This window comes from Triticum dicoccoides, chromosome 3B, assembly GCF_002162155.2.
Source record: "Triticum dicoccoides isolate Atlit2015 ecotype Zavitan chromosome 3B, WEW_v2.0, whole genome shotgun sequence".
In the NCBI taxonomy this organism is placed as follows: Eukaryota; Viridiplantae; Streptophyta; class Magnoliopsida; order Poales; family Poaceae; genus Triticum; species Triticum dicoccoides.
In genome coordinates this window covers 807,480,941-807,503,893 of record NC_041385.1, presented here as the reverse complement: position 1 = coordinate 807,503,893, position 22,953 = coordinate 807,480,941, and the positions used below count along the sequence as shown (strand labels likewise).

Below are 22,953 nucleotides of genomic sequence, written 5' to 3'. Positions count from 1 at the left end.
AATCCTTGACCATATCATGTACATCAGCACCAGTACGGTGGCGAGGCTTCGTCCGGTGATCCGCCTCACCTTTGAAATGCTTGCCTTTCTTTCTTACGGGATGCCTTGTCGGAAGAAATCGACGATGTCCCAGGTACACATTCTTCCTACAACTATCCAAATATATACTGTCGGTATCATCCAAACAGTGCGTGCATCCGCGGTATCCCTTGTTTGTCTGTCCTAAAAGGTTACTGAGAGCAGGCCAATCATTGATGGTCACGAACAGCAACGCCTTTAGGTCAAATTCTTCCTGCCCGTGCTCATCCCACGCACGTACACCTGTTACATTCCAGAGCTGTAATAGTTCTTCAACTAATGGCCTTAGGTACACATCAATGTCGTTGCCGGGCTGCTTAGGGCCTTGGATGAGCACTGGCATCATAATGAACTTCCGCTTCATGCACAACCAAGGAGGAAGGTTATACAAACATAGAGTCACATGCCACGTGCTATGGTTGCTGCTCTGCTCCCCAAAAGGATTAATGCCATCTGCGCTTAGACCAAACCATACGTTCCTTGGGTCACCTGCAAACTCCTCCCAGTACTTTCTCTCGATTTTTCTCCACTGCGAACCGTCAGCGGGTACTCTCAACTTTCCGTCTTTCTTACGGTCTTCTGCGTGCCACCGCATCGCCTTCGCATGCTCTTTGTTTTGGAACAAACGTTTCAACCGTGGTATTATAGGAGCATACCACAGCACCTTGGCAGGAATCTTCTTCCTGGGGCGCTCGCCCTTGACATCACCAGGGTCATCGCGACTGATCTTATAACACAATGGACCGCATACCGGGCAAGCGTTCAAATCCTCGTACTCACCGCGGTAGAGGATGCAGTCATTAGGGCATGCATGTATCTTTTGCACCTCTAACCCTAGAGGGCAGACAACCTTCTTTGCTTCATACGTACTCTCGGGCAATTCGTTGTCCTTTGGAAGCATATTCTTTATCATTACCAGCAACTTTCCAAATCCCTTGTCAGATACACCATTCTCTGCCTTCCATTGCAGCAATTCAAGTGTGGTGCCCAACTTTTTTTTGTCAGCTTCGCAATTCGGGTACAACAATTTCTTGTGATCCTCTAACATGCGCTGCAACTTCGTCCTCTCCAGATCACCTGCGCAGTTTCTCTTTGCATCGGCAATGGCCCGACCTAGATCATCAACGGGGTCATCTGATGCCTCTTCTTCAGCTTCTTCCCGCATTGCCGGCTCAGCTTCTTCCCCCATTGTTGTATCATCGTATTCAGGAAACCCATGGCCAGGATAGCCGTCGTCGTCCTCTTCTTCTTCATTGTCTTCCATCATAACCCCTATTTCTCTGTGCTTGGTCCAAACATTATAGTGGGGCATGAAACCGGACTTAAATAGGTGGACGTGAATGGTTTTTTCTGTAGAGTAATTGTGACCATTCTTACAGCCAGCACATGGACAAGGCATAAAACCATCCGCCCGCTTGTTTTCCTCAGCGGCCCGCGGAAAAGTATGCACGCCATTAATGAACTTGGGAGAGCATCGGTCATCATACATCCATTGTCGGCTCATCTTCATTACACAACACCAAATAGACCAAATTAATACAAGTTCATACATAAGTTCATATACAACACTTAATTAAATGCAACATACAAATAACTCTCTAGCTAAAGAATTTAAATGCAACAACAAATGCGATGAAGATTGCAACTAAGGTAACAATTGATCCAACAGCATAATGATACCAAGCCACACTATCAATGGCATATTTTCTAATCTTTCTAATCTTCAACCTCATTTTCTCCATCTTGATCTTGTGATCATCGACGACATCGGCAACATGCAACTCCAATTCCATCTTCTCCCCCTCAATTCTTTTCAATTTTTCTTTCAAATACTCGTTTTCTCTTTCAACTAAATTTAACCTCTCGACAATAGGGTCGGTTGGAATTTCCGGTTCACATACCTCCTAGATAAAAATATCTATGTCAACTTGATGGACATAATTTGTCATAAACACGAAATGCAACAACTAGTTTTAAAAGAGAACATACCACATCTGAACCATAACAAGGACAAGGGCCGGCGGGGACGGATATCAAAACCATGGCACTATGTATAACAAACAATGTACGGGTAAGATAATTATACGAGTAACTATATATCCAAATCACATAAACATCAATTTGGTAATGTAAAACATTCATGAACAAGAGCCTCACCAGAAGGTGGTGCCGGCGACGGGACGGTGCGGGCGATCGACGGTGGTTACGACGGAGATTTAGAAGGCACTAAGTAAACCACACCTACATATGCAAACTAAGTGTTATTTTTTACCTCGAATTGCATATAAATCAAATACTAGCAAATATAATTATTCCTCCCAAATTAATCACTATACAAAGCATTGCAAGAGCTAATCTAGCAATGAGAGTTGAAAGGACAAAGTTGCTAACCTTTGTGATCATTTGAATGGATGGGGGCCTTCAAATCTTGACAAATTTTGGGCAAAATTTGTGAGGAGCTCGAGGAGAGAGGGGGAAGAACAGAGGAAGTGAGGGGAAAGGGGAAGAACAAAGTGGCTCGGGGGGACGAAGGGTTTATGTACGTCGACCTTTAGTACCGGTTCGTGCCACGAACCGGTACTAAAGGTGCTGGACGGGCCCCAGACTAACAACACCCTGCCACCACCTCTTTTAGTACCGGTTCGTGGCACGATCCGGTACTATAGGTTCTCCACGAACCGGTACTAATGAGAACGGCCGGCTAGCCGTTGGAACCGGCACTAATGGACACATTAGTGCCGGCTCAAAACCAAACCGGCACTAATGTGTCTCATATTAGGTCCTTTTTCTACTAGTGTAGCAGGATCACCACCAGGTTTGTTTCTATTGTCAGGACTTCTTATGAAATTAAAATCACCCAGGATCATCCATAACTTAGACTGGTTCATATTCAGACCCATAAGCCAATCAGTAAATTCCTGTTTACCTTCAGAGCTGTTAGGTCCATAAACATTAGTGAGATACCAGCTGGTATTATCCAGATTAGATGTAAACTCAATGGTGATCTGATAGTAGTTTGGGATATCAGGTTGCCCTTCATTAAGTTGCCATTCCAAATAGTAATCATACCTCTAGAGTTGTCAATAGAAGGTGAAAAACAAAATTGGTTGAACCTCTTGGGGCAAAAATTCTTGATATAAGCAATGTCAAAAGTATCTCTCTTGGTTTCTTGAAAAGTCATAATACAACAAGCACTTTCATCAATTTTCTTTCTAATTTCATTCCACCTAGTTGTGGAGTTTATACCTCTAACATTCCAATTTAGGATATTCCAACTTCTATTCATGGCAAATGTATATGTGGTAATATTGTGACATCACTACAAGAAATATGTCAACTTGTGACCAACACTATTGGTCACTGAAAGGTCACAAATTTCCATTTGCGACCTTTTTGTGACCAAAAATAGAAGGTCAAAAGTTGGCCGTCATAAACTGACTATAGCGACCTTTCTTCTGGAATGGTCGAAGACGTTTACGACCAAAATATTCCTACTGTGGCGTTTTGGTCACTAGCAACCTCCCCAGGCCACGTAGGCATCCAGCGTGGCAAGCTAATGTGGCACAAGATTCAGCCCGGTCCAATTCGGTTTTCTACATGGGCCTAGCCCAACAATTCAAGCTTTTTTTCAAGTTAATTCTTGTTGGCTACATGGGCCAAGCCCAATATTTCAGCTTCTTTATTTTTTGGCCTTAGCCTTCTTACAATCATTTATTTTCTATTTCAATAATTATATTTTGGCGCTGGTCCCACTAGTCATAATATCATACATCAGTCACACATGTCAGAAATTTCAAAATTGCTCAGATTATATTCATAATAACTGGGTCCCACTGGTCAAGTTTCCATTTCACATCTTTTCAATATACATAATCATTATTTCAAATAGGACAGAACAGATATAATTCATTAACACTACATTAGACTTTTACAATATTACAATTTACACGTGGCTTCACACTTCAGAACCAAAAACTCTTTGCTAAGTACAGAACCAAAAACTCTTTGCTAAGTACTGCTTCACACTTGGCTTCACAGCTTCACACTTGGCTTCACGGCTTCACACTCCATAAAAATAGGCCTGGAGCTCCTGTAAAATAATGAACATAAAGGCCACCAAAATTAGAGTGTACTGCTGCTGAGGCCAGAACCAAACAACTTCAATATTACAATAAAAAGAAGACTCAGGTTTATCAAGCACAGCAAAACAGCACTGTGGCCATCAGTCAGCACTGTTAGATTTTAATTCTAATCTTTTCCTAGGTTCTATAAGCTTAAATTTCAGAGACCTGATTGACACTGTAGGTTCTATAAGCTTAAATTTTAGAGACCTGATTGACACTGTAGGTTCTATAAGCTTAAATTTCAGAGACCTAATTCAATTCAGAAAAGGAGTGGGAGCTTATTTTAGAGGCAAGTGAGTGAGTGGACATGTTATTAGGATTAATTACCAGGATTTGGAAGAGAACGCTGGTGGAGAAGATGCACGCAAGGCCACCAAGCCAGCTGTAACAGCAGCAGGAGCAACAGTTAATTGGAGGAAACAAACCAAATGGGATAGCTGATGAACGCGGCAAACAGTCGAACAATGGAAGTACTTACATTGTCAAGGCAGAAATCGATCAAGAGTAAATTGACAGCAGCAGCAGCATCCAGGCAGCCAAACGTGCTCCCAAACCAGGCAGTTTACCTAATATTGACCATCCAATGCCACTGTAAAGACCTGAAATACATGCAATGATTTAACAGGATATTTTTTGTGCAGAGCAAAGTAGCATATGGGCATCAGAAATATGTTACTTTAGAATGCAGAGCAAAGTAAACCTCTCAACTCCACTAGTTATTATTATGAGTACAATGATCCCCTTTGATACCATCATACATGAATTAGAATCTCTAAAGTATGTCAATCAGGGATGATAATTAGAATCTCTAAAGTTGGTACATAAGAAAAGGAATTCATGCACGAATGGCATATACAACTAAAAAGAGCGGGCATCACATATTATTAGAATTGCATATTAGATGGCTGCAAGGTAAGTGTTTCTTCATATAAAGTAACTATAATTAGCACCCAACAGCTAGATAGCATATGGTGGAGAAACTAGTTTCAGCTTATCCAGAAATACCAGCGTTGTGCACACCAGGATAAAACCAAAGAATCCAAGAACAAGACACTTGGAGCAAGCAACTGATGTAGTAACAAGCTTTGATGGTGCTAAATGCAACAGGTTTGCATAACCTAATTCACAAGGCATCGAGTAAATAGAGTGCCCAGATTAGTGGATGAGGATATAAAAAAATAGACTGATATATTTTAGGACAAACAACCACAACCTGAAATAAGCCTGCAAAAGACATCATGTACACTTGGATTTACGGCTGTACACATGTATGTACAGATGCAGAACCAGTTAAAACAGTGTACAAGAGTTGATGATCCTAAGATCCTACCTACCCAGCACTCAAATGCAAAACTTTTAGTAGTAACCGCTAAATATACATGTTACGAGGGGTGATAAACAATTGCACAGCAAAAGCATCGTCCTGCATGTTTCCATAGAAATTCTTCACCGAGATTAACTACTAACAACAGGAAATAGGGGAGTTGACGATCCTATTATCCTACAGACCGAACACTCAGATGCATAATTAACAGTCACACGACGTTCAAAGGGGGTGATGCTACCAGCCGCGAAGGGAACATAACTTGACCCCTGGGTAATCAATTATAATTCTAGTAATAAAACATGCAGAAATACCAGCCGCTCACTTGCAGCCACAATATGTTGTCTATGGAATCCTCAGCAATCCCTGGTTGCAAAATGGAAAATATTCATATGGTATATTTGTCAAGACCAGAGTGAGGACAGGCATTAGCAGATTAATACTTAGAAGATCGCATTCTTTAAAAATTGCGTCACAACAGTTTAGCAATAATAAGAATGGCGCAACTTGCATTCTGTTCTTGGCTAGATGCCAAATTCAGGATGTCTAATATACTGCACAGCAAACACAAAGTAGCAGCCCAACAAGTAATCTAACAGAGGGTGAGCTGGGTCTAGTACTCTGCAAAGCACACATGATCCCAGCCTCCCAGGTGCCCATGTGACTTACTGCATGGGCCTCCCATTTCATTGAAAAACAAGACAGTAATACTAGGGTCTTCAATTTCAATACTACTTCTGTACTCAAAGGTGGAAGCTCCTTCTAGTTCCTGTAATATAAAACAGAAACAAGCATTGCATTCCTTGAAGAGGGGTGCTCACGTGTCATGTCCACTACAGTATCAGTAAAATCAGTTGAGTGCTGAGAATATACAATTGGAGACTAATAAACCCCAGTGTGATGTTAAGATTTCCCATTAATAATAAGTACAGGGACTTACACCATTTTTGGTAATAATACCAGGCCAAGCAACGGACAAACTCCTCAATTTAACTACGTTCCCAACATGCGTGCACTTGGCCCAGCATTTTCAGTCTTCTTTCTAGTAGCAGTACTAAATCAATCACCTCACGATCCAATAAAACGTCTAGAAAAATATATTGATCTGCCCGCGTATGCTGGTAAATCTGTACGTACGACTGAGGAACAACGAACATATATCTCATATATATACAACAACTGAATCGACTGAACATTCGTCAGGAAGAAATCGACTGAACCGCGGTACCTTCGAGCAGGAGGTCGGGGGCGAGTTCCCCCACTCCGCCGTTCGGCAGGGGCGGCTGCGTCGGGGCCGGCGACTGGGCAGGCGCGGGCAGGGGCGGCGCGAGGAAGCCGGGCATGACGGGCGGGGCCAGCTGTTGCTGCTGCTGCGCGGGGCGCGCCGCGGGGCCCTCCCTGCTGAGCTCGACGACGTAGCGGCCCCGCGCGACGCGCCTGAGCCGCGTGCGGACGACGCAGGCGGACACCCGGGCCGCCGTCGCCGGATCAGCGCGCAGGCGGACGCTGGGGCGAGGCACCCGGCGCCGACGCCCGTCACCGCCATCTGCAGGACCCGCAGAAAACAGAAGGAGGCGGGCGGAGGAGGTTGGGACGGATGGTGGATCGCCCCGCTCGGGGCGCGCCTCGGCTCTCTCGAAGCCTCTCGCTGCTGGGGAAGGAGCACGGGCGGCGGGAGTGCTGTCGCGGGCATGGATGGATGGTTGGATTGATGGAGGCCGGTGGTTGCAGGTGGCCTCGTTCCCGACGAGATCGAGCTAGGATGTGGCCATGGACGTGCGGTTTGGTTGGGTGAGGGAAGGGGAGGGGTGAGAGGAGTAGGGCGTGCGGGAGGCCATGGACGACGGCCAGCTCCGCCGGAGGGAGGTGCCAGCGGCGATCTGGAAGGGAGGAGGCAGATCTCTCTCTCTCTCTCTCTCCATCGGGCAGCGAGGAGATCTGGAAGGGAGGAGGCAGCGAGGAGATGGATGGGTTGGTGTGGGGGTGGGAAAGAAAGGAGGCGGGGGGGTGGATGGAAAATGACCAGCTAGGGTTTCGGGGTTGGTGTGGACAGCCGTTGGATCCACGAGCATCCGACGGCGTATGATGCACGATCCGTGTGAAGGGTCTACAGACCAATCAGAATGCAGTATGATGCTATGACCATCTAAATTGGTCATAGTTGTTTAAAAATAATATGTTAAAATCATGACAGCTATTTTATGACCTGAGAAATTCAAAAAGAAAATAGAAAACCTTCTCATTGTGACACCAAAATGTGAACGAGTTTTCAGAAAAAAATAACAAACATGAAAAAAGATATATATCTTCAAAAAGGTGTAGTGAGAAATGAGTTTTTTTGCAAAAATAAACATTTTTCATTTTTCGAGTGCCCAAAAGGAGGTATTTTGTGAAGGACCTCCCAAATAATTGTTGCAAAATCAGACCAAATCATTTTTCTAAAATACTAGGCCATATTTAATGCACAATTGACAAAATGGTTGGGTGTCAAAAGTTTTGATCCACCTCTGGTGAAAAAGACAAATTCCCGCTGATTCAGCTGGAAGCGAGTCAAATTTGAACTGTAGGTGCCTCATAGTTTGCTATTTATTTTTTTCAAAAATCATTTCTAGGTACATAAGTACCTATTTAATCAGAGAAACGCCAAAAAAATTCCAAGATTCAACCACTAGCTAGGAACTGTCATTCCCACCGTTTTGACCGCATTTTGAAACGGGCATAAAAAATTCAAAAAAATTCAAAAAATTGGGAAACCTTCGCATTGTGTCATTATATGTGGCCAAGTTCCCAGGAAAAATAACAAACTTGTAATACGGCAATTATTTTAAAAAAGTGTTCTCAGAAACGAGCTATCACGTGTGGAGATTAATATCTTTCAAGCCAAATGATCAATCTTATGGCCACATTCATGGCATAGTTTGTTCAAATGATCTCATACTATGCACAAAAGTGCATATTGGAATGGCAAACAATGTTGCCTAAGGAAGTTTTCATTTTCTTTGGACGAAAAAACCATTTTCCATTTTTCGAGTGCCCGAAAGGAGGTTTTTTTGTGAAGGACCTCCCAAATAATTGTTGCAAAATTGGACCAAATCATTTTTCTAAAATACTAGGTCATATTTAATGTACAATTGACAAAATGGTTGGGTGTCAAAAGTTTTGATCCACCTCTGGTGAAAAAGACAAATTCCCGCCGATTCAGCTGGAAGCGGGTCAAATTTGAACTGTAGGTGCCTCATAGTTTGCTATTTATTTTTTCCAAAAATCATTTCTAGGTACATAAGTACCTATTTAATCAGAGAAATGCCAAAAAAATTCCAAGATTCAACCACTAGCTAGGAACGGTCATTCCCGCCGTTTTGACCGCATTTTGAAACGGGTATAAAAAATTCAAAACATTGGGAAACCTTCGCATTGTGTCATTATATGTGGCCAAGTTCCCAGGAAAAATAGCAAACTTATAATACGGCAATTATTTTAAAAAAGTGTTCTCAGAAACGAGCTATCACGTGTGGAGATCAATGGCTTTCAAGCCAAATGATCAATCTTATGGCCACATTCATGGCATAGTTTGTCCAAATGATCTCATACTGTGCACAAGAGTGCATATTGGAATGGCAAACAATGTTGCCTAAGGAAGTTTTCATTTTCTTTGGACGAAAAAACCATTTTCCATTTTTCGAGTGCCTGAAAGGAGGTTTTTTTGTGAAGGACCTCCCAAATAATTGTTGCAAAATTGGACCAAATCATTTTTATAAAATACTAGGACATATTTAATGTAAAATTGACAAAATGGTTGGGTGTCAAAAGTTTTGATCCACCTCTGGTGAAAAAGACAAATTCCCGCCGATTCAGATGGAAGCGGGTCAAATTTGAACTGTAGGTGCCTCATAGTTTGCTATTTATTTTTTCCAAAAATCATTTCTAGGTACATAAGTACCTATTTAATCGGAGAAACGCCAAAAGAATTCCAAGATTCAACCACTAGCTAGGAACGGTCATTCCCGCCGTTTTGACCGCATTTTGAAACGGGCATAAAAAATTCAAAAAAATTCAAAAAATTGGGAAACCTTCGCATTGTGTCATTATATGTGGCCAAGTTCCCAGGAAAAATAACAAACTTGTAATACGGCAATTATTTGAAAAAAGTGTTCTCAGAAACGAGCTATCACATGTGGAGATCAATGGCTTCCAAGCCAAATGATCAATCTTATGGCCACATTCATGGCATAGTTTGTTCAAATGATCTCATATTGTGCACAAGAGTGCATATTGGAATGGCAAACAATGTTGCCTAAGGAAGTTTTCATTTTCTTTGGACGAAAAAACCATTTTCCATTTTTCGAGTGCCCGAACAAGTCATTTTTCTAAAATACTAGGCCATATTTAATGTACAATTGACAAAATGGTTGGGTGTCAAAAGTTTTGATCCACCTCTGGTGAAAAAGACAAATTCCCGCCGATTCAGCTGGAAGCGGGTCAAATTTGAACTGTAGGTGCCTCATAGTTTGCTATTTATTTTTTCCAAAAATCATTTCTAGGTACATAAGTACCTATTTAATCAGAGAAACGCCAAAAAAATTCCAAGATTCAACCACTAGCTAGGAACGGTCATTCCTGCCGTTTTGATCGCATTTTGAAACGGGCACAAAAAATGCAAAAAAATTCAAAAAATTAGAAAACCTTCGCATTGTGTCATTATATGTGGCCAAGTTCCCAGGAAAAATAACAAACTTGTAATACAGCAATTATTTTTAAAAAGTGTTCTCAGAAACGAGCTATCACGTGTGGAGATCAATGGCTTTCAAGCCAAATGATCAATCTTATGGCCACATTCATGGCATAGTTTGTTCAAATGATCTCATATTGTGCACAAGGGTACATCTTGGAATTCCAAACAATGTTGCCTAAGGAAGTTTTCATTTTCTTTGCACGGAAAATTCATTTTTCATTTTCCGAGTGCCGAAAAGGAGGTTTTTTTGTGAAGGAACTACCAAATAATTGTTGCAAAAATGGACCAAATCAATTTTATAAAATACTAGGCCATATATAATGCATAATTGACAAAATGGTTGGGTGAAAAAAGTTTTGATCCACCTCTGGTGAAAAAGACAAATTGCCGCCGATTCAGCTGGAAACGGGTCAAATTTGAACTGCAGTTGCCTCATAGGTTGCTCTTTATTTTTTCCCAAAATCATTTCAAGGTAAATAAGTATCTATTTAATCAGAAATACATGGTTTGATGGCGAGGCATCAAGGTTTGGACGGTGGCCGAGGGCCCCAACTCTAGAGCGCGTAAGCTCGCATGCCCGCCGCGTGGTCACCGCGTGACCGTAGCGTTGTCATGTGTTCTGGGCGTCCTAGGCATGTCTAGTGGGTTGGGCACTCCCCAGGTAGGTGCTAGGAAGAAAATCACAACATAATATTCTCACGAGGAGACCGATCGATGCTCAAACATGAATAAGCAGCCAAGTGTTTGATTTGCGGTACGGGAAGGCTAATGGGCGTGAGTTTTGGCTGAGGATGATCAGTTACTAAGAAGACTGTCTTCACAAATTTTCAGCTCAAAAGGAGGAGCCTAGGTGGTACTTGCTTTACAAAGTACCACACTGGACATAAATACGAACGTTGAAGCTGGGCTCAAAATAATGAATGAATTGAGCTGGCATTTGGTGGAGGATGGTTATTTGGGCATAGGAAAGCACTGTAGAAAATGGATACCATTTGGACATGCCAAAGTGGTACTTCCTTCACAAAGTGTTGCTTTGAATAGAATAGGAAAATGAATATTTTTGAATTATTTTTGAACTAGGCAAGGAATGTTTTTGACATATTTGATGAAGATATGATCCAAAACATTTATGCGAATTTTTTGGGAATTTTTGGAATAACAGAAATATAGGTTGCTTCACAACCTAGGGCAAAAACTGCCACATGGACATGACACATATGCAAAACTGATGAGATGGCGCCTAGTCATCACAACCCACCACAATCTACAAGGCTATGACCATCTATATTGGTCATTAACAACTAGAAATAAGGCAGCGGACTAGCACTGTTTGCCTTGTGACCATTTCGTGTAAGGAAATTACGACCTTTCTGACCAAAATGGTCACAATGGTTTAGGGTTTGGAGCCCCCCGAACAGCTTTTGACCAATTGGTCTAAAATGGTCATAAATCTATGACCAATTCTTCCAGGATCACTGACAAAAGGTCACAAGTTGACATATTTCTTGTAGTGCATATTATGAATAGCATAATATGCACTCCTACATGATCTGTGAGTCTTGTTTGGCAACTGATTGCAAGGATACATGTTAATCTCATAGTTGTTATCCTACTGTGAATGGCTATGTTGGTTGATGTGGTTTTGTAGGAATGATGTTATTTTGAGAAAAAGTAGTCTTTTTCCGACTGCAATTGTTTTACTTATGTATGCATTTTCTCTGTACTTGGTTCCCATGACGGTGATCGGAGCACAACGGGTCCTTACCATGGCGAATACCAAGGTGGAGTGGGTGGTCAACGTGGTTTTTACCCAATATGGATGGTATGTAGTTGGTCCTCCAGTTTGTCCTTAGGCTATCTTTGTTTGTCAAACATTGTCTTAAATTGCTAATTTTTATTTTGAAATCGAGGCACGAGCTTTGTCTTTTCTATTAGTTAATAAGAACATAGTTATCCGGTTAGTTAAAATAACACTTGTTGAGAACTGGAAAACAAACACACCCACAACATTAATCATGGCATTGCCAATCTAAATGGTCATATTGTGATTGAGCATTGTCATATTGTGATTGCGGCTCCTCAACCCTCTTGTAGCTAGTCCAACCTAGCGACCAACGAGGTGGCGATGCTGCTTAACCCCACATGTTACTACTTCCTCGATGATTTCATCATGGTGCCATCCCGCCTTAAATCGCACTCAAGCGGCCCCACACATCTCCTGCCGCCACTAGTAGAAAAAAGGACCTAATGTGAGACACATTAGTGTCGGTTCGATTTTGGCCCGGTACTAATGGTACCATTAGTGCCGGTTCGAACGGCTATGCATTAATGCCGGTTCGTTTTGAATCTTTAGTACCGGTTCGTGCCACGAACCGGTACTAAAGGGGTGGTGGCAGGCTGGTGGCAGGCCGGGGCCCCGCGATCACCTTTAATACCGGTTCGTGGCACAAACCGGTACTAAAGGGCTAACCTTTAGTACCGGTTCGTGCCACGAACCGGTACTAAAGGTGTTACTAAATAATTATTTCAATTTTTTGAATTTTGGTCAAATCTGGTCAAACTATGGTCAAACTATGGTCAAACTATGGTCAAACTTATTTCAGAAATATTAGTGTTACTAAATAATTACTGTTTTTTAGAATAATAGTTTCAAACTCAAACGGTGAAATGTGTGACCTAATGCTCAAGCTAAACTGCTGAGTGTTAATAGGATTTACAGCTTACATTTGTCAGGAAAACAACAAGTGCAGACTTGGAAAGTAGGAAGAATAGAACTCCGGAGTTAAGTGTGCTCAGGCTGGGGGAGTGAGAGGATGGGTGACCGGTCGGGAAGTTAGACGATTTGGAATGAATGCTCCACACTTGAGTAGTTAAGAGGGGCGATTAGAGACTAAATCATCAAATAATTCAGAAAATTGAAAATCGAAAAAAAAACAATTTTCAATTTTTTTTCAAAATTTTTAAAAAAAAATAAAAAAATACCTTTAGTATCGGTTGGTAACACCAACCGGCATTAAAGGTCCCCCATACCACGGCGCGAGCTCGCGCCATGTGGTGGGCCTTTAGTGGTGGTTCGTGCCGAACCGGTACTAAAGGGGGGGGGCTTTAGTCTCCACTCTTTAGTGCCGGTTGCAGAACCGGTATTAAAGGCCCTTATGAACCGGTATTAAAGCTCCGTTTTCTACTAGTGCGCGCTTTGTCCCCATCCATAATCATTTTTTGTCAAAATTGGTTCAACTATTGAATGATGAATTTCTGATCCAAATTAAAAATAACATCAGATTCCATTTGTAACCAAATTAAGAAACCAACGTTGTGAGAGGAATTGGTATCATCCATTGGTACCGAGAACGAAGAATCATAGCCGTTGTGCAGGTTCAATTAAGAAAGGGAGAAATTCAGCTATGCATCTTCAATCACGTGAGAACCTCTTAGTCAAGCATGTTTGACTTAAGAGTCTTATTGGGCACGAAGTGTGCTGAAAAATATTTGTGTTTTCATGCGTAACTATTGCCAATTTTTAAGTAGTCGGCGGTGCTACACCATTGCACGGTAACCGCCAAAAAATGTGTCTATGAATTTTGCAACGTAAGTCTAGCTAGCAGCAACGAATTTCAATCATTAGATTCCTGATTTTATTCGCCCTCTTCTTCCAGTATTTTACTGTATGATCAAACTAACTTTTTCTTTGCCAATGACTTCATCAGCTAATTCTTTTTAAGTTTATAAATGTGGAATATTGTTTTGGTCGATATATAGAGTTAACATGTGGGTGTACCAATGAGCCATGATTTATAGCCCTTGCAGCACAAACACGGCGATTGCAATGTATAGATTCATCGATATTTATGATCTATGTGCAAACTGGTACCGCCTTGGTCTTTAAAAGGTGCCCCCTCCCTCTTTTGTCTCTTCACATATGTCTTTACAGAGATAGGGCCCAAATATACCACTTTGTGTGTAACATGGAGCTGGTCATCGTCTAGATTGGCTATATAATCTTCAAATTCTTGTATGAGATCCTAAAAGTCCATGACAAGATTTCCTCTTGTTCTTAGTACATAGGAGTATGAGGCATGAGGAACTTTGTAAAATTATAGTCCAAGCTCAGAAGTGCAAAATTCTGCCATGATTTATTTTCAATTGGTACGAAAGGTACCAAAAGAACCTTGAGCTCAACGCACCTGCTCAATGGCCCAACAATTTTCCTCGTCCATTACTAATATATTTTGTGTGGTGCCTATCTCTTCACTAATGCATGTATGTATGGTTTAATAAAATTATCCACAAGAAAAAATGTAGTTCCCTTGCTTCTAAATAGGGCTTGAAATGCATAGATTTTAGCATGAAGTTAGGGTGTGTTGGGTGAACATGACCTTGGATACTACGGTAAATGTTTTTCATGACACTTATTTTCTCTCTCCAGATTTTTAGCTTTATCTTTTCAGCCATAAGTTAGGTGATGTAACAGGTGAAAACTCAAATTCGATGAAAATCTGAAAACTTTGAGCCTAACAACCAGATGATGGGTGGGCAGTCTTGATGCGAGGTGGGATGCCCTCCAGCAACTGAACATTCTTTTGTAGAAAGCCTCCTATCTTCTCCCCGTACTGCAGAGAATAACTAGCTCTCCTACCTCGAGCTTGGGTTGCAGACAAGGTAGATCCAATCTCTCGAGGAAAATAACATCCCAACACTAGCCAGCGACCAGTGAGCGGCGAGACGACGACGCTGACCCTCTTCTGCGTTAATCACCCTACATGACACTCTCATTAGTTCTTCCTATGCGTTGTCATATCGTCACTGCGGCTCCCTGACCCTCTCGTAGCTAGCCCAGTGTGGCGACGATCGAGACGATGGCGCCGGTCAACCCCACGCGTCGCTACTCCCTCGATGGTTTCATCATGGCGCAATCCCATCTTAGACTGCACTCGAGCGACCATGCACATCTCCTCCCTCACGCTCCGTCCCCTTCCATAATCATTCTTTGTCAAAATTGGTTCAGCTTGATTGCAAGGATGAATTTCTAAATCCAAATTGAAAATAACACGAGTTTCCATTTGTAACCAAATTAAGGAACCGATGTTATCAGAGGATTTGGCATCAGCCATGGGTAGCGAGAACCAAAAATCGTAACCATTGTGAAGGACCAATTAAAAAAGGGACAAATTTAGCTAGTACTAATAAGATGCATCTCCTTTCTGGAATCAATCACGTGAGAACTCTTAGTTAAGCATGTTTGATTTAGAGTATTATTGGGCACCAAGTGTGCTGAAAAAGATTTGTGTTGTCGTACGTAACTACTACCAATTTGTAAGCAGTTGGGTTGTTATACCATTGCACGGTCACCGCCAAAAAAAGTGTTTACGAATTTTGCAACGCAAGTAGCTAGCAACAATGAATTTCAATCACCGGATTCCTGATTCTAATCCCTCTCTTATTCCATTTGATTCAAACACAATTTTGTTTGCCAACGATTTTATCTGCTAACTCTTTTTTACAATTATAAATGTGGAATATTGTTTTGGTTGATTTATGGAGCTAACATGTGGGTGTACCAATGTGCATTGATTTATAGCCCTTGCAGCACAAACATGGCGATTGCAATATAAAGATCCGCCGGTATTTATGATCTATGTGCAAACTGGCACCTTCTTGATCTTTAAAAGGTGCCCCCTCCTTCTTCGTTGTCTCTTCACATATGTTTTCACATAGATAGGGTCGAAATACACCACTCTGTGTGTAACATGGAGTTGACCATCATCTAGATTGGTTATATAATCTTCTAAATTCTTGTACGAGATCTTCCAATAAAATACCCAGGACACGATTTCTTCTCGTTCTCAGTACATTGGAGTAGGAGGCATGAGGAAGTTTGTAAAATCGAGGCCAGGGCTCAGAAGTGCATAATTCTGCCTTGACGGATTTCCAATTGGTACGTAAGCTACCACAAGATCCTTTGCCTCAGTGTCCCTGCACAGTGGCTCAATCTTTTTCTTGGTCCGATTGCTTGTTCCTTTAGGGCCGAGGAGCGCCTCTCTGCCCTATCTGATCACCCATGCATGTATGTATGGATCAATAAAATTATCCACATGAAAAAACATAGTTCCCTTGCTTCTAAACAGGGCTTGAAATGCGTAGATTTGCCATGAAGTTAGGGTGTGTTGGGTGAACGTGACCTTGGATACTACGGTCAATGTTTTTCATGAACTTGCTTTCTCTCTCCCAATTTTTAGCTTTATCTTTTCAGCCACAAGTTTGGCGATGTATCAGATGAAAACTCAAATTCGATGAAAAACTCAAAACCAGATCATGGGTGGGCAGTCTTGATGCGAGGTGGGATGGCCTCCACCCACTAAACATTCTTTTGCAGAAAGCCTGCTATCTTCTCCCCGTACTGTAGAGAATAACTAGGTCTCCTACCTCAAGCTTGGGTTGCAGACTGCGTAGATCCAATCTCTCGAGGAAATTAAAATCCCAACACTAGCCAATGACCACTGAGCGGTGAGACGAGACGTCCTCTGCGTTAATCCATGGAGGTGTTTGGTTCGAAAATGGTAACGCAAACGTAATCGTAATAGGGTCATGCCGGCACAATAAATGGTATGAGCAAATTTATAACATGTTTGGTTCAACTCCAAAATTGGATTGTAATCAGTTGTAGCATATGGTCAGCTGATGCGTAATCCTGAACTGAAATAGTGAGATTACCATAGAATTCCATAGCAGTAGATTCACATACCGATCACAAAATTAACATGAAAATTAAAGAATAAACCGAAGAGAAGAAAAAAAAAATTGCATTTGGATCACGGCGGTGCAGAACCACGCTAGAGCCGTCACCTGCTTTTCCACAATCAGCAAACATCAGCGTTTCTTCACAGCCCGGAGAAAGATGCGCGAGGACTACGAGGGCAACATGGAGATCTGCCGTCCGGAGCCACCGCCGCCATTTGGAGCCACCACCGTGGGAGATAACAGGGGCTGCAATGCAGATCCATGGCTGAGGGGATCGGGGAAGGAGCAAAGCCATCGAGAGAGAAGACTAGAGCAGAGCAATATCGTTATCAAATTATGGTGGGGGTGGGAGGAATGGGCCGTGACTTGCTGCGGGATTTGTTTACACAGTATCCATTTACGGCCCGATCAACCAAACAATTTTAATGGTAACAGGTTGCGGTGATCAGATAACGGGCGAAATATTCCTAACCAAACACCTCCCACGTCCCTACACGACACCCTCGTTAATTCTTCCTATGCGTTGTCTGATCATCACTGCGGCTCCTCGAGCCTCTCGTAGCTAGCCCAATGTGGGGACGATCGAGACGACGACGCCGGTCAACCCCGCACGTCGCTACTTCCTCGATGGTTTCATCATGGCACCATCCCACCTAGACCGCACTCGAGCGACCATGCACACCTCCTCCCACACGCTCCGTCCCCTTTCATAATCATTCTCTGTCAAATTGCATTCTCTGTCAAAATTGGTTCAACTTGATTGCAACAATGAATTTCTAAATCCAAATTGAAAATAACATCAGTTTCCATTTGTAACCAAATTAAGGAACCAGCGTTGTAACCAAATTAATGTAAAGATCCACGGGTATTTATGATCTATGTCCAAGTTGGTACCGTCTTGGTCTTTAAAAGGTGCCCCTCCTTCTCTGATGTCTTTTCACATATGTCTTCACAAAGATATGGCCAAAATATACCACTCTGTGTGTAACATAGAACATATCATAATCTAGATTGGTTATATAATCTTCAAAATTCTTGTATCAGATCGTAAAATTAAATACTCAGGACACAATATCTTCTTGTTCTCAGAACATAGGAGTAGGAGGCATGGGGAACTTTGTAAAATCGAGTTCATGGCTCAGAAGTGCATAATTCTGCCTTGACGGATTTCCAATTGGTACGTAAGCTAGCAAGAGATCCTTGACATCAGTGTCCCTGCACAGTGGCTCAATCTTTTTCTTGGTCCGACTGCTTGTGCCTTTAGGGCCGAGGAGCACCGTCTCAGCCTCACCTCCTAAGCTTCGTCTCATATTACACATCATATTCTTTACATCCCGCAACTTCACTTTCTGAAGCTCACAACCCTTGAGCTTTTCTGACATGGAGAAGACAGGATGTGAAACACCGACCAATCCAAGGTCGTCCTTTTTTAAAACTAGATTAAAAAAAGTGTCTTTAGCTTTTGTTTAGTTGACTGGAACAATGTCCGTGCATTGCAAAGGGATACAAATATTCTAGGACATTATCTTGTGATTTATCTGTCCATATTAATGCGATCATGTAAATAAATGTTTATCAAATACCACTAGTGTTTTACCTTATATTTTGATGAGAAGTTTGATAAGTAAATTAAAATGGAATTGATTCAGAAGGTAAGTAAAGTAAGATGATTGTTTATCATGCGGGGAAGGTTGGACGAAGACATGATGGAAAGAAAAGTGAAACATGAAACCTTACATTCTTTTTAGAGTAATAAAGTGCTTTTCATCCTTCAACTTATCGCAAAGCGTGGCTTCCGTCCTGGACATTATCTTCATGTAACCTTCATCCATCAACTCTTAATACCAGTTATAGCTAGTCCTTGCCGCGGCAATCTTCAGCCAAATCCGGTTTTGACTTGATCTGTCACAGCTTTGAGCACATCATGGTGCAACCTTGGTCCCTTAACTCTTAATATGGGGTAGAATTAGTCCCTAACAAGAGCATTTTCAGTCAAATCCAGTTTTGACTTTTTATGGCACTGTTTTAATCACATCATCACTGTAAGGTGGAATAGGACCACGTCTCTCTCTCTTTCTCTCTCTCTCTCTCTTCCTTTTGTCGCAGCGCCGGAGATGGGCAGGCCGCAATCCACACCAGCAAGGTGTCTGGGTCATATTAAATTTCTTGTCTACTCAACCCAGGTGTGAAGCCGGTGGCGCTGGCCTAGACGCATGACGCCACACGGCGCTGCGCTTGGGGGCTGGCAGCCTCGACCCACACGACACGGCACGACGCGCTGGCAAGGAAAGGAAAGAAAGTTTGCATCCAAAGTGGAGCCTCGCTGCTCCAGCCAGGTTTCCCTCCGCCACCAGACGCGCGGGCTACGAGCCACACACAAGACAAGAATCTGTCAAGCCAAGTGGGAGCAGCGGCAGGAGTGCTGCATATGTAACTACTAGGTATATCTTGCCCATTGTGAGACGAAGTAAATCTGGATCCTCAGGAATCCATATTGTGTCGGCCATCCGGTGATCGTCTACTGCGAGACGGTACCTTGTGTTTTTCTTACATATCTATACTTTTTTCAATACATATTGTACATTTTTTAATACATCTAGAACCATTTTCTGATACACGTTAAATATTTTTTAAATACATTTTTGGACATTTTTTTTGAATACATGATATTTTTTTTCAGAAACACGGTGAACATTTTCTTTAATCGTGCATAACATTTTTCTAACTATGTGATCATTTTTTTTGCATTTTCTAAATATTTTTCAAAAATGTCATGAACATAGTTTGAAATGCATGATTTTTTTAAAATGTCTCACAAAACATTGTTTATGAATTACACTAAGATTTTTTATTGTTAAACCTTTTTTAAATGCCACAAACATTTTTTTAAAAACTATAAATATTTTCTAAAATTTGTGCGAACTAATTTTGTACACCACCTTAGCATTTTTCTAATGTGCAGTGAACATTTTCTAAAATTTTAACTAAAATAAGTTTTGAAATATATGTATTTCGAATATTTTTTAAATATTTACTAAATAAGAAAACATTAGAAAATGTACAAACAGAAGCTACTTGGCTGGCCGGATAGCATCGACAGGAGGGTGCCCTTACGGCGAGACCTCCTTCGGTCTCACATGAAGCGAGACAAAGCCATTCCCATTTATCATGGCAAAATTCCGGGGAGAAATGCAAATTTAGTTCGGGCTGTCTACATATGCTCTCTCTTGCTGCCAAACGAGCAATTAGAGATAACCCTTTTTTAGAGGAGGATAACCCCACTCGATCTGCATCTTTACGATGCACACAACTCGATTACCGAGCAATTAGAGATGGACCTGACTTGATACCACTATATTTCTTTTATAGAAATAAAACCTCGATCCCACTACTATTACCTCTGCACAAGTGACTGCTGATTACGCCTTCACGACTTCTCCCTCTGCAAATAAAAGCCTTCATTGTGCACAGCAGATGTTATCTTTAATTAGAGGATCCTCAACAGTAGCCCGATAATTTGGCGCCATAAAATTGATTATAGGTGTGACGCACGGTAGGTACATGGACATCACACCCGCACGCACGCACGCGTTCTCGGTTATTTCCGCAGAACCTAAAACAACAAAGTAACAAACACTGTAATTAAGAAACGACTCTCTGTATGGGTATGTTCTTCATAGGCACTAGCACCAACTTCTTTTGCCGGCAGCGGCCTCGCCGGCCGGTTAGTCGCAGCACATCTCGCAGATCCAGCAGCAGCACAGCGCCGCTAGGCTGAAAGAGAACACACCAAATTCAGACACTGTATATCAGACCGGAAATCACTAGCGAAAATTAAGCAAGTTAGGAAGGAGGTGGTAGTGGTATCGATCGATGGAGCAGCTAGCTGGCGGTGGTCGTGGGGTGTACGTACCATCCCTCGATGAATCCCTTCTCGCCCCTGGATTTGGTGCTCCCCCGGCGCGACTTCTTCCCGCCGCCGGCTTGACGTTGCTCCGCGGCCGCGGATGGGTAGTAGCCTGCACACGCACACCAACACGGCACGCGCATGAGCAAACAAGCCAACAACTCGGGGTACGTTGAAGACAACACTGCAGCTAACTGGATCGATGCAGCGAATCCAGCGGCAGTTTGAGAAATAAGCATTGAGGTCGAAAATGACGATCGAAATTAACTAACCTGGGGGTGGTGGCGGCGCCTGGTTGTTCCTGTCGTTCTCCATCACGTATCTATCTATCGATCGACCACCTCCGACGTGGGCGTGCCAGGAGAATCGATGCTGCGTCCGGCGAGCAATCGACCGATGGTTTCAGCTGGATGATGATGGGCGCTTCTCGACGCCCCAAGGTCCTAGCTATATATACACGCCGCCGGCAAGCTGCTGGCCACCCCCACCGTCGCAACAGGCAAGCGGAGAGTGCATAGATAGAGCATAGTAGATACTCCCCCACCTTTTCACACCACGCTACGCGGTTGCAGATTGACCATTAGTCGGATTCGATTCGAGGTGACTCGACAGCACGTGCCTTTACGAGCTTGACGAATGGAAAGTGTGCTGCTCGAATCAATGGCTGAGGTTTGTTGAGTAGATAGACACACACACTAGCCAGCGATCGACATGGTACGCACGTACAGTGATCTAGAAGTTAGCCGGCCGTGAACGGGTTGGTGGAAGGGATCGGCGGTTCGGGTCGCGCCGTCACCGGCTGGCTGTCCGGACAAAAGCTAGCTCGAGATCAGATGCAAAGCAACCATATTCCGGCGCCCCTTTCTGACTGCTGTTTCGGGCTCGGCTGTTTGGAGCCTTCTTTGTTGCAAAGATCAAGGTGTTTTTTTTTTAATTTAAGATAGTGCTCCCCTCAGTAAATGGTTATTTAAACTTGGAATATGAGACACACTCACAAGTCCAAAAGCCTCGGGACTCGACTTTTGGAGCAGCTTAAAGCAGAGACGAAGCAATTTTTCTTCCGCTTTGGAATAGTCACCTGACGGCTCTTACATCAAGGGTATCTAGCATGGTTAATAATATAGCCAGCCGATGATTATATGAAACCGTCATTGTCATTTATAATCATCATTTATATTTACTCATACAATAATGTCGGTTGTAAGGTTGGCTATTACAAAAGCATTTTTTCTATCTTCTCTCTTTCTCTTTCTTCATATTTATTGTACTAGCCTAAAAGCATGTATGTAGCTAGACTCTTGCATGAGAGTCCAATCCCCTTACTTTTTCAATCTCTCAACTACACATAGGCAAAAATGACATGTAAGCGGCCTATAAGCCACTATTGTACTTACTCTAAAAGTCGGAAACCTCTTCATTATTCTGTTTCTCTATATACAATTTTTACAACGATTAAATGTTTATTCATCTAGCATATTTCCTACAAACTTAATCTTTCAGAAAATGTATTTTGCCAATTCTTCCAAACATTTGCATTGAAAGAAATTCACGAAATTTTAAAGCAAGTCGAAAATTCAAATGCACCACATCATAATTCAACTACGACTTTTACGAGCATAAATAAACTTCATTAGATCCATCGAGCATCTAAACATAACCATAATTTGTGCTAAAAAGGCACCGAATGAACAAGCTCATTACAAAATACCACCAACACGCGGTGGACGAAAAGCCATCATAGTTCACATGGGCCTCATGCACTCGCACCATCACTGTCGGCACCACCATGAAGCCCACTGCATCATCATTCAATTGCACACTACAAAAGCAAAGAAAGAACCTAGCAATCACTATCACACCATGCACCAATCTCTTGAGCAATTGCAAAACAAAAGCAAACAAAAAAAGAATATTTATTACCTTGCAGGCATATCCTCCAGCATGCCGGCCTTGCTCCTTGTCTTGTCTGAATTTGGGTCATCGTCAGCTGCCAGAGATGGAGGGGGTGGCGGTGCAGCCTTCTGGGTAGCCGCCGGGGCCACTCAAGGTC

General features: G+C 42.4%; 2 long non-coding RNA genes across 2 annotated transcripts; both read right to left on the bottom strand.

Annotated features, from left to right (window-relative positions):
• Positions 1 to 4,149: 4,149 nt before the first annotated feature.
• On the bottom strand, positions 4,150 to 4,729 carry LOC119282371. The gene is made up of 3 exons (XR_005138724.1): positions 4,681 to 4,729; positions 4,530 to 4,584; positions 4,150 to 4,168 (listed from the first exon to the last, which is right to left on the bottom strand). It is a non-coding gene; the product is annotated as an uncharacterized LOC119282371 (long non-coding RNA).
• A 15,483-nt stretch (positions 4,730 to 20,212) lies between these two features.
• On the bottom strand, positions 20,213 to 21,363 carry LOC119282370. Its single transcript, XR_005138723.1, has 3 exons — positions 21,176 to 21,363; positions 20,910 to 21,015; positions 20,213 to 20,770 (listed from the first exon to the last, which is right to left on the bottom strand). It is a non-coding gene; the product is annotated as an uncharacterized LOC119282370 (long non-coding RNA).
• Between the last annotated feature and the right edge of the window lie 1,590 nt (positions 21,364 to 22,953).